Source organism: Mesoplodon bidens, assembly GCF_964165515.1.
Source record: "Mesoplodon bidens genome assembly, chromosome: 7".
Lineage (NCBI taxonomy): Eukaryota > Metazoa > Chordata > Mammalia > Artiodactyla > Ziphiidae > Mesoplodon > Mesoplodon bidens.
The window spans coordinates 106738796-106751902 of NC_138164.1; the positions used below are offsets into that span (position 1 = coordinate 106738796).

Below are 13107 nucleotides of genomic sequence, written 5' to 3' on the forward strand. Positions count from 1 at the left end.
GGAGCCCCGCGAAAGACTCCGTTCACTCCTGCCTCGGCGCCGCTCCCCTCCCTGGCACCAGGGGGCGCTGCCGCCCCGCGGTCGTCGCCATGGTCACCGCTGGCGGCGGAGTGGGGTTTACGTAAAGGACGCAGCGTCCCCCGGGGGGCGGAGGCGGCCTTCGCGCCGGCGCCGGCGCCCTGCGGAAGCGGCGTTAGTGAATTGGGGCCTTGGGGAGCCCAGGATGGAGGTGGCGGTCGCGGTGGCGGTCGCGGTGGCGGCGGCGGGCCGATCCCTGCGGCGGGCTGGAGGTAAGGGGGGCCGCGGGCGCGGCGGGCCGGGCCCCGGACTCGGGCGCGGTGTGAGCGGTGCGGCAGCTGGGCAGTGTCCAGGGCGCGCGGTGTGGCAGGTGTGAGATCCGTGGACCCCTGGCACCAGTGTGGGAATGGTGACACCCGTGGCACGAGCGTGGGCAGCGTGGGTCTGGCACAGGCAGCGTGCTTTTCCCGGCACGGGTGTCAGAAGACTCACCCCCACCTTGGTGCGGTGGTGGCTGCCCAGGTGTGGGGCGGGCACAGCCCTCAGTGCAGATTGGTGATGGGCACAGCACTTGGACTGGTTCTGGAGTGGCGGTGGCCAGCTTGTGGGCGCATGGTGGTGCCCCTGGCAGGGGTGTGAGGAAGTGCTCTCATTAATAAGGTGTCGGATGGTTCTGGCCTTGACATGGTCTGGAGTGATGGCACCCGGGGCTTGAAGAATTCGTGTCCTCAGCATGGCAGGAGTTCCTAGCGTGACTGTGAGAAATGACCCTGGCACAGCGTGGTGCCGGGGCAGCCTGGCCCTGCGAGGGGAGAATCCATGGCCCTCAGACCCTGGTGGATGGGAAGGGTAAATGCCCATCCTCCCACTCTGGTGATGATGAGGGGCATTGCCTCTGGCACTGCGGGCCCACCTTTAATATCTGTTGGGTACACTGGACTGAGGAAGGCAGAAAGCTGAGAGAAGGTTGGTGTCCTTTATAATGGACGTGAAAGAGAGATGCCTGGAGATGCTTCTACCCTGAGGACGCTGATGGTGACCCAGATGGAGACCTGTCCTAACATTGTCCTGGGCTCATGAATTCATTCAGCTTTGGGGAGGAGAGGAGAGGTGGACAGTTCTCAGCTCTGCTCACTCTCCCTGAACATGTGTCCTGAGGAATGTGCAGGGCTGAGAGGTGGGCCACGTTGGTGGGTGGGAGGGAGGTGTGTTGCTCCATCCATCTGTAGTTCCCGGGCCCTGCCTTTTCCTTTGCTCCTGGGCGTCTGGGAGTTGCCTCTCTTCTACGATGCTTGGAAACCTTTGGGTCCAGAGGATCATTTGGGTGATGTTTGAAAGATGAGTCTGCAGCCACCAGGAGTGTGCTAGGATTGCGTCTGCCCTCACCAGTCCTTTGGGAAGCTCTGGGTGAGGGTCACAGTCAGCGTCGCATGTGTTCTACTTCACAGAGGGGCAATTTACGACCCCCAGAGAAGTCTTAGAATGTGGGGGAATTTGTTAGGTCTTTGTGGATCTCTTGGGGGTAGAAGAATAAATGAGGCTGGGCCTGGAGAAGACCTTTAGGAGTCCAGAAAGACCAAGTTGAGGGTATGGGAGACTAGGGTGGGGGTGGCAGCTCACTTGCCAAAGTGGGTGCTTGGAGATGCTGCTGAGGTTCCTCAAAGCTAGAGTGTTGTCTAGTGCATACGGAGCCAGAAAACTTGAATTCCAGTCTTTCCTGTGTGACCTTGAGCAGGTGACTTTATCTCTCAGAGCCACATCAGAAGGTGGTCGCAGAGGATGAAAGATGGTGCCTGTGGAAACCCTTTGTGAAAGGCTGTCCAAAGGTCAGGGATTATCATCAGGTAAAGAGACCAAGGCAGGAGGCAGAGGAAATGGAGGCATGGAATGTGATTGGGGAGGAAGGCAGCCGGAAAGTCGAGGGCCTGTCATAGGGAATTAGAGGCCCTGAGCGTAAGGGCTCCTGGTGGGGAAAGTGGGATCTGTTGACATTGTGAGTCAGCTGCCGAACAGGAACCAGGCCCCAGGGCTCCCGAGGACTGTCCAAGCATGGCTGCAGCAACTGTAGCATCCTGCATGAGTGGCCAGAGCAAGAGGGAGCCCTTCGCCGGGGCTGCAGACGTGCTCGTGGCCGCACAGGGCTGGGAGGTGTCCTTGGCTGACAGATCTGGGGGTACCTGGCTGGGAGCGACACTTGGAAGTGTGCACTTTCTCTTGAGAATTTCCTTTGGCTCTGGGTTCAGAGGATGGGGCTGGGGAGCGGCCGCATCAGAGTTTTGGGGGCTGTGGCCTGGAGAAAGCCCACTGGGTCATAGTCACCAGAAGGATGCAGGGCTGGGTGGTCCTGTGAGCGAGGTTGAGGCTGGTTGGTAGGAGGCTGGGGCCCATGGGGGATGCCCTCAGATACACGGGGCAAGGAGAAGGGGTGATGGGCACCCTCATAGCGGGTCTCTGAGGGCAGACAGGTGTAGCAGGAATTCCCCAGGACGTGGGCCCACTTCTGCCTGAAGGGCCTTCCCAGGTGGAGAAGCTGAGGGTGGCTGCCAGTTGCTTTACTTTCTGCCACTGGGGCCTACCTCCTGATAATGGGCTGCAGAGCCTGGATTACATACCCCATGGCTAGAAGGCTTTGCACTGGAAGGCCGGATTCCGTGAACCCAGGCCCGGTTTCTCCAGCATTCCATGTGAGTGTCTGCCTTAGCCAGCAACCCGTTTCACAAGCTTGGTCCCAAGGCAGAAAGTTGTTGTCCTGTGTCCGTGCTGCAGTGTCAAGCCACAAGGGGAGAAGGAGGACACAGCCCCCCAGGCCCCTGCCCCGGGGCTGCCGCCTGGACACTGCCTGGCGCTGCAAGTGCCTCCTCGGCCACTTGTGCCCAGGTCATCCGTGGGGTGGCCGAGGCCTGTCCTCCGTGCTCCCTGGTCCCCTTTGGCTGCCTCCCCAGGAGTTTACCAGCACTTCAGCTCCTGCTTGGAAAGCTCTCCTAGTGCAAGTCCATTAAGAGGAAGCCTCAGGCCTCCCTGATGTGAATATTCAGCCTTCACATCCCCTCAGCTCACCCTCCACACCTACGCCTGTTTGTGCTGATTTGTGGCTCAGCCTCATGGTTTGGGGATCCAGGAGCCACCCCTTTGCAGCCACCCCTTGCCATCTGCTTGGGATGCTGGGACTCTGCACAGCAGAGCTGGGTTTCAGGCGGGGCAGATCGGAGACGTCAACAGGAGGAATTGGCCTCTGTTTCCCAAAAGCAGAGCAGGGCTTTCTTCCGAGTCCTCAGGGTTTGAGGCCACAGGGAGCCCGGCCAGGTCACCACCACCCCTCATCGTGCTGCACAGCTGCTGGCTTTGAACAGATGCCAGCTGGGGCAGGGGGCTGGTAACACAGGAGTGGCCATCGAGGGCAAGTGGCTCTCTGGAGCTGAGATTGTTTTCAACTCTGGTCCTCAGTCCTATTCCTATGTCTTTGTCCATGTTTCTCCAAAAGTTGCTTAACTCAGCTCCTGGCAACCTTTCCTTCCTCAGCCACCTCATAAATCATGGTGCCCGGCAGCTCAGCTTCAGGGGTGCCAGGGAATCGGGCATCTTTGGACAGAGGCTTCCTGGGCCACAGCTGAAGGCCCGGACCCTCCCCGCAGTCCCTCTCGCCGGGACCAGAAAGGGATCCCCCCTTAGGGTTTAATCGCCTGTTGGCCCACGTTCCATCTGAGTTCAGTTTCTCCCTGGAATAGCTTTACATTACACTCTAGTGGACCGGGTGAGTGGCGCTGGGGAAATATCAATGAGCGTGCGGTCAGAGGACGATAAATCTTTTAGAGCCGTGGAGCCCAGGACATTGTGGGATGTGGTTACATCTCAGCGGGTAGGGCTAAAGACTGTTAATCTTGATTTTCCTTTTTCCTTTCTGATACTGACTTTGGCTGGACTGGATCTCCCTGGGTGGACAGGACACTGGGTGTGTAGGCGAGGAGGAGCCAGGAAAGCCCCTTCCCTGTGGGGTCCTCTCGGCGGCTGAGGGGGGTCCAGGGAGGTGATGTGGAGGGGAGTGCTTTGGCCACAGGTGAGGGCGGTGGGCAGGAGTGCCCAAGTCCTCTGCAGGATCACGGTGGAGACGGGCAGGGGTGGGGCCGTTGTCACTGCACGGCTGCCGGGCGATTGCACGTGTGCAAAGCCGCGTGTGCCCGTAAGCAAGCGTTTCTGTGGGAAGTGCGGGCTGAGGGGGTGTGGAGCGCCTGGTGGCGGGGGAGCTTGTGGGCTCCTGTGTCTGGCTGGCCTGGTGTCAGTGGGTGTGTGCAGTGGGGTGTTGCTGGGCCCCACGAAGCAGGAGAGAACAGTGGGAGTCAGGGGGAGGTCTCCTTCCAGCTCCGGGAGGGTGAGTTTAACATCTCCACGTGATTCTTACGGGAGCAACCTTTCTGCTTTCTCAGTATTCCTCAGAAGGATGCCCAGGCTGGGGGTGTGGCTCTCTGACGCCCATATGTACTCACACACGCCTGCTTCCCCCTCCTCCCCAAGCCCACTGGGAAGTCAGCCGGAGACAGTCCGCCCGGGTGACAGAAGAGAGCGCTGTAGCCCAGAGGCCTTACGACTTGGGACTCTGAAGTCAGACCCGAGTTTGAATCCTGCTATCTCTTTACACCTCAGTTTTCCCATCTGTAAGATGGGGACAGTGAAACCTCCCACAGGGGTGGTTGTAAGAATCCCATGCCTGATGAGTGGAGAGATCATGATGGAGGCAAGCACACTCGGTTTATGTTTTTGCTCCTGCGGGCAGGATCTTCTCCGCAGAAAAGCAGTTACATCACGATCTGCATACATTAGCACCGGGGGAGATGTCATAGGTCCTGTCCCTTTTCTCAATAAAGAGAAATTAGCTCCACCCTACCCTTGGCATGGATGGAATCTGGCCTATCTGTTAATAGAATCACATGCAAGATAATGTTTTGGCCCCTGGGGAATGGTTCCACTCCGACTGAGTTGATAGGTATTTCTTGAGCACCCACCAAGGGTTGGGGTCAGTGAGGGCCATGAAGATGAAGTGGACACACTAGAACCTCTACGGTGTAGATTCTGGTGTCCACAATCTATTGAGAAGATACGAGATGGACACAGAGGTCTACGCTGTAACGTCAAGAGGCGGGTGCTACCGGCGGTCAGAGGAGATCAGGGGAGACTTAAGTGGTGGTGACCTTTAACCTGGGCCAGCCAGGTGATTGTAGAGGAAGTGGCAGCAATGGGGGATATGGCTGGGAAAGCGAGGGGCTGACCGTTTGTGGTCTGGCTTGGCTATGGGTGCCGGAAACGGAAGTGATGAAAGGTTGAAATCGTGAGTTGGGGCTGGGTCCCCAGGAGCCATGACAGTGAGGCTGGAGGTTTGGCCCGTGAACGTGGGCAGTCACTAAAGTGTTCTGAGCGAGAGTCTGGCAGCCGGTGCTGGCAGGACCGGGGGGCAGGAGTGGGGAGGCCAGCTGGCGTCTCGGGCAGGTGCCGGGTTTGGAGGGCTTGAACCGGGGCAGGGGCCGCCCTGGGGAGGGCGGGGAGAGCCCACCCTGACTGATTACGGAGGGGAGGTGGAGGCCCCAAGGTTTGTCATTTTGGTCAGTAGAGGCGGGGCCTGGAACAGGGCCTCTTCCCTGCCTCTGATGCGGCTCCCACACTTGACTTTCAGCTGCTTTGATTCTGGTGGGTTCCAGGCCCAGAGTGTGAGTGGGAGGCTGTTGGGGATCCCCTGAAGGAGGCTGTTCTCGTCCCTGAGGACCCACTGAGGGGGTTCCAGTATTCTTAGCACTTATTTCCAGGAGTTTGATCATTTTCTCACCAAATTACCCCTTGAAATTTCTCCTGCCTGAGTTCAGCCCAGGAGGTTACTATTCTAAGAAGTTTCATCAACACCCTCTGGGCATTTGAGAGCTCTCTGAGCCTGGGGGGTGGGGTGGGGGAGAGGGGAGAGGGGGAGGGGTGGGGGGAGGGGAGAGGGGAGGGGTGGGGAGGGGAGGGGGATAGGGAGGGGGAGGGGGGAGAGCGGGCTTATCTTCACCTGTGTTTTGGGAGCTGCTCCTGAGAACCAGTTCCTCCACCTGGAGATGCTCCTGGCCACAGAGCCTGCAGGCCGGGACCAGGGAGGGTGGGCTGTGCCGTGTAAGGTGAGGCTGGATGCCGCCTCTAATTCATCCCAAAGAGGCCCCTTGTCCTCGCGTCTCCGGGAGCCATTTAATTAATTTATGATTGATGTTCCTGGACTTACTTGAGGTTAATTTATTATTGATGTCTCTTCATTATAGACAATCCACCCTGCACCTCCCAGCACATGGCTGCCCCTGCTGGGCAGACCTCACGGTGGGGTGAGCTTGGTGGGGCTGCTCCTCTGGCCCCCACCCCAGGGACAGCACCCTGCACTTGGCTTTTGCCAAACCCTCTCAGGTTTGGGGGTCGGGAGGCCTCAGGGCATCTGTCTCCAGGAGCCTTTGCTCAGCCACAAAGTAACAGTAATAACAGCAATAGTTTCCATTTTGTGAATTCGGGGAACTCAGCCTGGCACAGCATCCAGTATAGACAGGATCCCATTTACTCCTTGTAACAGGTATCCCTCTACTCCCCCCACCCCTCTACCCCTGTCTTACAGGAGGCTCAGACAGGGTGAGTTACCTGCCCAAGGACACACAGCGAGTAGGTGGGAAGCCAGAGTTTGAATCCAGGACCCCTCCCTCTGCTCTGTGAGCCCTGCCTCCCCTTCAGGCCCACACAGCCCCCCTCTCCCGTGACGCCTTTCTTCCAGCCCCATTGCACTCCAGGACTGTCCTACCTGATGTGACCGGGGGCAGAGCGCCGGCGCCCCTCTGAGCGTGTGTTGTTAAATGTTCGTGGCTTGTTCCCCTCGCTAGTCCAGGTCCTCATTGAAGGCTAACGGTGATGGCAAACAGCACTTAGTGAGTGCACACGCCAGGCGCCATGCTAAGCACTTTACACGCGTTAGCTCATTTAATCCCCGTAACCACGCGAGAGGCAGGTGGTATTAACCCATTTTATAGGTGAGGTTTAGAAATGTGCTCTAGGCACTCAGCTAATAGAGGGCAGGGCCTCCTGGACTCCAGCGGCCTTGAGATACAGGGTGCTGGTCTCATTCTTCCTGTAATTCTCATCTCTCTCCATCTCCTCTGGCCTGTATATCAGATATCTGTATATTTATCCAACGCCTCAAACCTTTCGCCTGTCTGGCCTGATGTGTCGGGCACCATCCTTTGCCGTGGGGACCAGGAGTACCCACTCCTGGGATCCCAGGATGGGTGATTTTAGGGAGACAGCAAGGCAGGTGGAGGGTGCTGGGCCTGGATTCTGCCCCTGGCTCTGCTGGGCAACTTCAGATGAGTCACTCAGCCTTTCTGAGCCTCAGTCGCCCCGTTTGTATAAGAGCAACAATGGTACTCTCTCTCCTTCATGGGCTGTCCCCGTGCTCAGAGGTGATGCTGGATGGGAAAGACACTGTACTGATCAAGGGTTAGAATTGCTTTTGCGTGAGATTCAACGCTTCAGGAGCTAGTGTGAAGTCCAGAAATGCTTAAGAGGGGGCATACTCCCAGGCCGGGGCATCTGCATCCACCCTCTGAGTTGCCCGGATGGGCTAGTGAATTCCACGGTTCACCAGCTGGAAGGCCTTGCTCAAGGACCCTGTTGAGCCAAGAGCTGGGCAGGAGGCCCCTAGAGTGGGGGCCAGACCACAGTCTGGTGTCCCGGTTGGCTGACCAGTGCCTGGGCCCTTGGAGGCCGCCCCACCTGCGCTGGGGCCTTGGGTTGTATGGAAGTGCGTGGGGCCCACCTGGGGTTCTGGGCCTCACCGCCCCTCTGGCCTCCCACACGCCTGGGCAGCCTGACCAGGCCGCTTCAGGCAGGGTTTGATGAGGAAGGAGGATAGTTCACCACGCAGCCGCCGGGACCTCTCCTCACCCCTCAAAATATGCGGAAAGCCTGGTGAAGAGGTGAGCCCTGCGTCTGTTCCGGAAAGCGGTGAGACTGTCAGCCTCTCGGTGGCAGGCTTCCCAGGGCGTTGGCTAGAAACTCTCTGCTTTCTCATCAGCTTTACTCCGAGCGCGTTTCAGCGCCGAGCTGGGCATGGGGAGCGCAGCTTTCAGGGCTCCCCCGGGCCCCAGAGAGGAGGGCAGAGGCCTCAGACTGTGGGTAGGGGCGAGGCCTGCCTGGCATGACTGTTGGAAATCTGTGGCCGGGCTGCAGTGAGGTAACAGCTGGTTTCACTTCCCAAGTTTCCACCCTCTGCAGGCGGGGATTACATCAGGCTCCACTTCATCCACGCTCCTGCACTGCCCTGAGACAGCTGCCCGGCTGCAGCTTCAGGCCGGCTGCAGGACCTCCCGGCAGCCCTGGGCCCAGCAGCCGAGGGCACTGTCCTGGCCTTTGCAGTCTCGCTGGATGAGCTACCTCCCAGTTGGCACTGCCCACCTGGCCCGCTCGGGACTGCAGGGTCTCCAAGACGATGCTGCCCTTTCGTTCCTCCCATCACCCACCTCTGATTCATTTTCTTTCTCTTTAAATTCAGTGTAACATAGGCCTGCAAACATGGACTTTAGCATAAAGCTCCATTCGAGTCCACTACTACTTGGGCAAGTCTCTTAACCTCTCAGAGCCTCGGTTTCCTCCTCACCTCTAAAATGGGGGATCTAGTGGAACATGGCACACTGGGCAGCTGTCGGGATCAAATGAGACGCCACCTCTTTGGAAGTTCCACCCAATGCCAAGAGCACCGTCAGTGTTACCCGCTGTCCACTCTTCTGTCCCCCCAGGCAGTGCTAAACTGAGAGGACCCTCCCTTTCCTGAGGCTGCGTCCTGCAGCCAGGCAACCCTTGCACCACCCCTGGCACTTCTCAGAGCTGGCAGTGTCTCACCGTCCCTCTGGCACTGACCCTGTTCCCGCCCCAGCACTCTCTGAGGCTGCCTGTCCTTCTTTGGTCCCTCTCCTAGTTTGGTTTCCTTCCCTTTGGCGCCTCTTCCATCCGGCTGCCTTTTTTTTTTTGGTCCACCTTTTCCTCCCCTGAGGCCTTTAGGGGAAGCCAGGTCTTTCCTTAGACACTCTCTGACGCCCCTGTGCCAAGTGGCAGCCCCCCAGCCCCTCCCACTCCCCTCGGCTGTGGGAAGATGGCCTGTGGGTGAGCTTGTGCATCCCGAGCATGGCAGTCATGACTTGGCCTCACAGCCAAGAACACTGGCAACCTTGACAAGTCCAGAGTCCTGTTGGGTCCGTTCCAGCCCTGGGAGCCTGTCGGTTGGGGCAGCGACTGGAGAAGGAGGCCAGCCTGCGGGGCCACAAAGCCCCACCTGAGGCTGGAGGTTCCCGTCACAGCAACCCCTCCCTGTCCTCCTTGGTTCCAGGGACGTGTGGAAGGAGAAGGCCAGAGTCAACCCCAGTGTCCCGGAGCCAGAAAAACCAGCCACATCTGGAGTCTCTTTCCTCCTGGGAAGCCAAAGAATTTTTCTCAAGAGGTGGTTTCGGCCTCATACCTCTGAGAGAACTTGGTCTTCTGCCGACACCGTCCCCGGGACTGGGGCCAGACTGTGGAGCAGGGAATAGCCCTGCCACTTGTAAACTCCTGTCCACCCGTTCTCAGGGACACTTGTCAAGCAGCTACTGCACGCTTAACTCTGTGCCTGGAGGTGGGAATAAGAAAAGTTACCACCACTTCCTCAGAGAGTTCCCAGGTCAAGGACTGACACATAGACAGATGTAACAACAGCAACAACAGCAAAGCGAGTCCTCTCTGCCAGGCACCTTCCTAAGTGCTCTACGTGCGGTAACTCATTTAACGCGAAGGCTAGAGACCGCTCTCGTGCGGTGGGCGCTCACCGTGCTCTGTGCTGGGGCATTGCCCTGGGAGGGAGGCGCATGTGTTTGACAGCTGAGGGACAGGTTGAGGATCTCAGCTTCCTTGGAGAACTGAAGGGACCTGCTAGAGGCCGTGTACCTGCAGCCGGCCGGCTGGGCCTCGGACCCCCGTTTGTCTGGCCCCTGTTCTCGGGGTGTTCCTTCTTGCTCCCCCATCTCGCATCAGGTTCGGGGGCCCCGTGAACCACAGGGAGGACAGACAGGTTCCTACAAGAGGAAGACCCCCTATGGCCACCCTGGTGCCGAGAGGACGAGCCTGCCCACTCCTTCGCTGTTGCCCATGTGTGGGCCCGTCTGTGGCTCAGGCCCTGCACCTCGCCGCCCTGGCAGGCAGCACAGGAGGCTTCCTCTCACCCCCATGCCCCCTGCCAGTGGTGCTGAGCTGCTGAAGATCGTTCTCCTTGCTGCCTGCCCGCTCGACCGTGCAGTTTAATAAACAGCTAGCTAACAGAGGGCCCCCGTGCTCTGGGGCCGCCTTCTCCATTTCTTGGCCCCTTCAGAGAGCCTGACCCCACCCCACCCCAGGTGAACCCCATTCAGCAGGCTTCCGGCAGCGGTAACGAAGCTGGGCGCCCAGCCCACCACCTGCTCAGTACTTTATAAAAGTTTAACCTTAATGGTGTAATGAACTCCCATCATAAAGCAGCTGGAGCAGTGCATCCTGGGATGTATAAATTATAGGAGCCCTCTGAAGTTGTCATTGGAAATGGCAGCAAATGGAAGGTTGAAACGGGCCGGCCTCGTTGGGCTGAGCACAGCTATTCTCTGCTGCCTTTCAAAAGGCCCACTGAGCTGAGTCTGGCTGTGAAGAAAGAATGTCCTCAGGCCAAACTGAACTCCTGGTTGCTCCGCCCCAGTTCCCACTTCCTGCCCCCGACTGTGTCCGCAGAGCCTGCCGGCTTAGGAGGCGGAACCCCTACCCCGGCCTGGGCCACAGAGCAAGTGGGCCGGGAGGGAAGAACACAGGCGTGGACGCAGCAGACAGGGAGGACCCCAGCCCGCCGTTTCCCGGGGAGCGGTTGGTCTGACTCCCCCCGTCTCCGAGGTCTCATCTGTAAAGTGCAGAGTCAGAGGCCACCTCTCACAGTGGTTGTGGGGCTTGAACAGGAATCCGCAGGGGGTGTTGTGTTTTGGGGTGAGGGGCTCGGGAGCTGGACCGTACGGCTTCTGGTTGTAGCTCCTGCTGGCGGCACTTGTGAGACCTTAACCAAGTCATTTAACCTCGCAGCTGCAGAATCTCAGCTGGAAAATCAGGGGAATAACTGACCTGCGTCTGAGGAGTGTTAGGAGGATGGGGTTAAGGTCTCAGCAAAGTGCTGCTTTAGGGACTTCCCTGGTGGCGCAGTGGTTGAGAGTCCACCTGCCAATGCAGGGGACACAGGTTCGTGCCCGGTCCGGGAAGATCCCACATGCCGCAGAGCGGCTGGGCCCGTGAGCCATGGCCGCTGAGCCTGCACGTCCGGAGCCTGTGCTCTGCAACGGGAGAGGCCACAGCAGTGAGAGGCCCGCGTACCGCAAAAAAAGAAAAAAAAAAGTGCTGCTTTAATGGGCACACAGATCCCCAGGGAGCTTGCCAATGCAGATTCCCGTTGAGGCTGGATGGGACCCCAGATCTGCTCCTCAGGATGTGGCTCACGGAGCACAACTTGAGCGGCCAGGGCACAGTGTTCGACCCACAGGAAGTGCTTACTAAGTGCCAGCTGTGATTGCCCCTCCAGACACAGTGCCCGTCGCCGGCACCCGCACATGGTACCCACACGGGTTTAGTTGAGCGCTCCTGAGTGTGGCCCATGAGCCAGCAGCAGCACCTGGAAGCAGGTTAGAAAAGCAGAATCTCAGGGCGCCCCTCCCTCCCTCCCCGGAATCGGCATCTCTGGAGTGGGGCCCAGGACTCTGCAGTTTAACCCGCTCCAAGGTGCTGCCTCTGCTCGCTCAGGTAGGAGGAGCACTGCTGGGCTTCATCCTCGAGAGCAGGGCTTCTCTGAGTGCAGGGAGGTTCAGAATCTCCTGGGTTGGCCATGATGGGGCTTGCTCAGCCATAGGCTCCTGGGCCCTACCTTGGACCAACTGCTTCAGAATGTCTGGTAGGGCCTGGAAACCTGCATTTCCCATCTCCTCCCTGCCGATTCAAGTTTGAGAGTCACTGGAAATCACTCACCGTCTGAGAGCTGTGGAGAAGGGCAGGACCCCCATCCTACCCCCCTCCCCACATTCTGCACAAGGCCCCACCTCTGCCGGGGGAGAATGAACCCTAGAGAGAGCGGGGAGCCCCGGGCTCCAGCACCACCCCGTGGGGGCCTGGAGCCGCTCATCCTGGGGCCCAGCTGTGGGGCTTTTCTCACAGCGAGAAGAGGGAAACAGCCTAAGGGCCACCGGTAGGGAACTAGTTGAATAAACTCACATACTCCATGTGCATGGACTGCTCCACAATAATGAGGGAAGGTAGGGCTGGAAAAATGTTAAATGAAGAGAAATGTTCACCTTCTCTAGCTCAGTGAAAAAAAGCGGTAGGTACGGAATGATCCCATATTTGAACAAGGAAAAAAAACTAGACAGATGTTAATAGTTAATAATTTTCCTAGAGGGGTCATGGATGATTTCTATTTTCTTTCGCTTTCTCTCTCTCTTTTTGGTTTCTGTTTTCTGTGGAGAACATGTACTTTGTGATAAGAAGGAAGAAGTAGGCATAGATAAGCATGTCTGGTCCAGGGTCCTCAGGACACAGGTGCCAGTGGCAGCCCCAGACTCCCAGGACAGTGTTTCTCTTGCTCGACCTACCCGCTGGGGTATCCTTCACCTTGGTCCCTCTTCTTCAGGCTGTGCCCAGTGTTCCACAGTCCTTCCTGCTGTTTCTCCCACTTTTTCACTTCCTCTCTGCTTTGAGTCTTCCCTGGTAATGGGGGGGGGGCACATCCTCCTCTTTACACAAGAGGAACGAGTGGGGAGGGGAGAGCCGAGGGATGGGAGGCCCCCCGGCTTGCAAGCCTCTGGGGCAGAGTTCAGTTTTCATCAGGGCATCACCTAGGAGCCTAAGCCTAAGTTCCAGAATCTAGGCACATAGCATGTGCTTGAGAAGTAATGGTTGAATGAATGAGGCTTGGAATGCAGCCAACAAGAGGACAAGGACCCATAGCTGTGTGACCTTGGGCACATCAGCGCACCTCTCTGGGCTTAAGAGTCTTCATCGCTAAGAGTCAGGGGGTCT

General features: G+C 58.2%; 1 protein-coding gene across 1 annotated transcript in view; it reads left to right on the forward strand.

Annotated features, from left to right (window-relative positions):
* The first annotated feature begins 240 nt into the window (after positions 1-240).
* DAGLA (diacylglycerol lipase alpha) overlaps positions 241-13107 on the forward strand; it is a 63336-nt gene continuing 50469 nt past the window's right edge. The window contains exon 1 of the mRNA XM_081238571.1: positions 241-290. The gene's annotated coding sequence lies outside the window, so the exon portion shown is untranslated. The remainder of the gene's footprint in view (positions 291-13107) is intronic.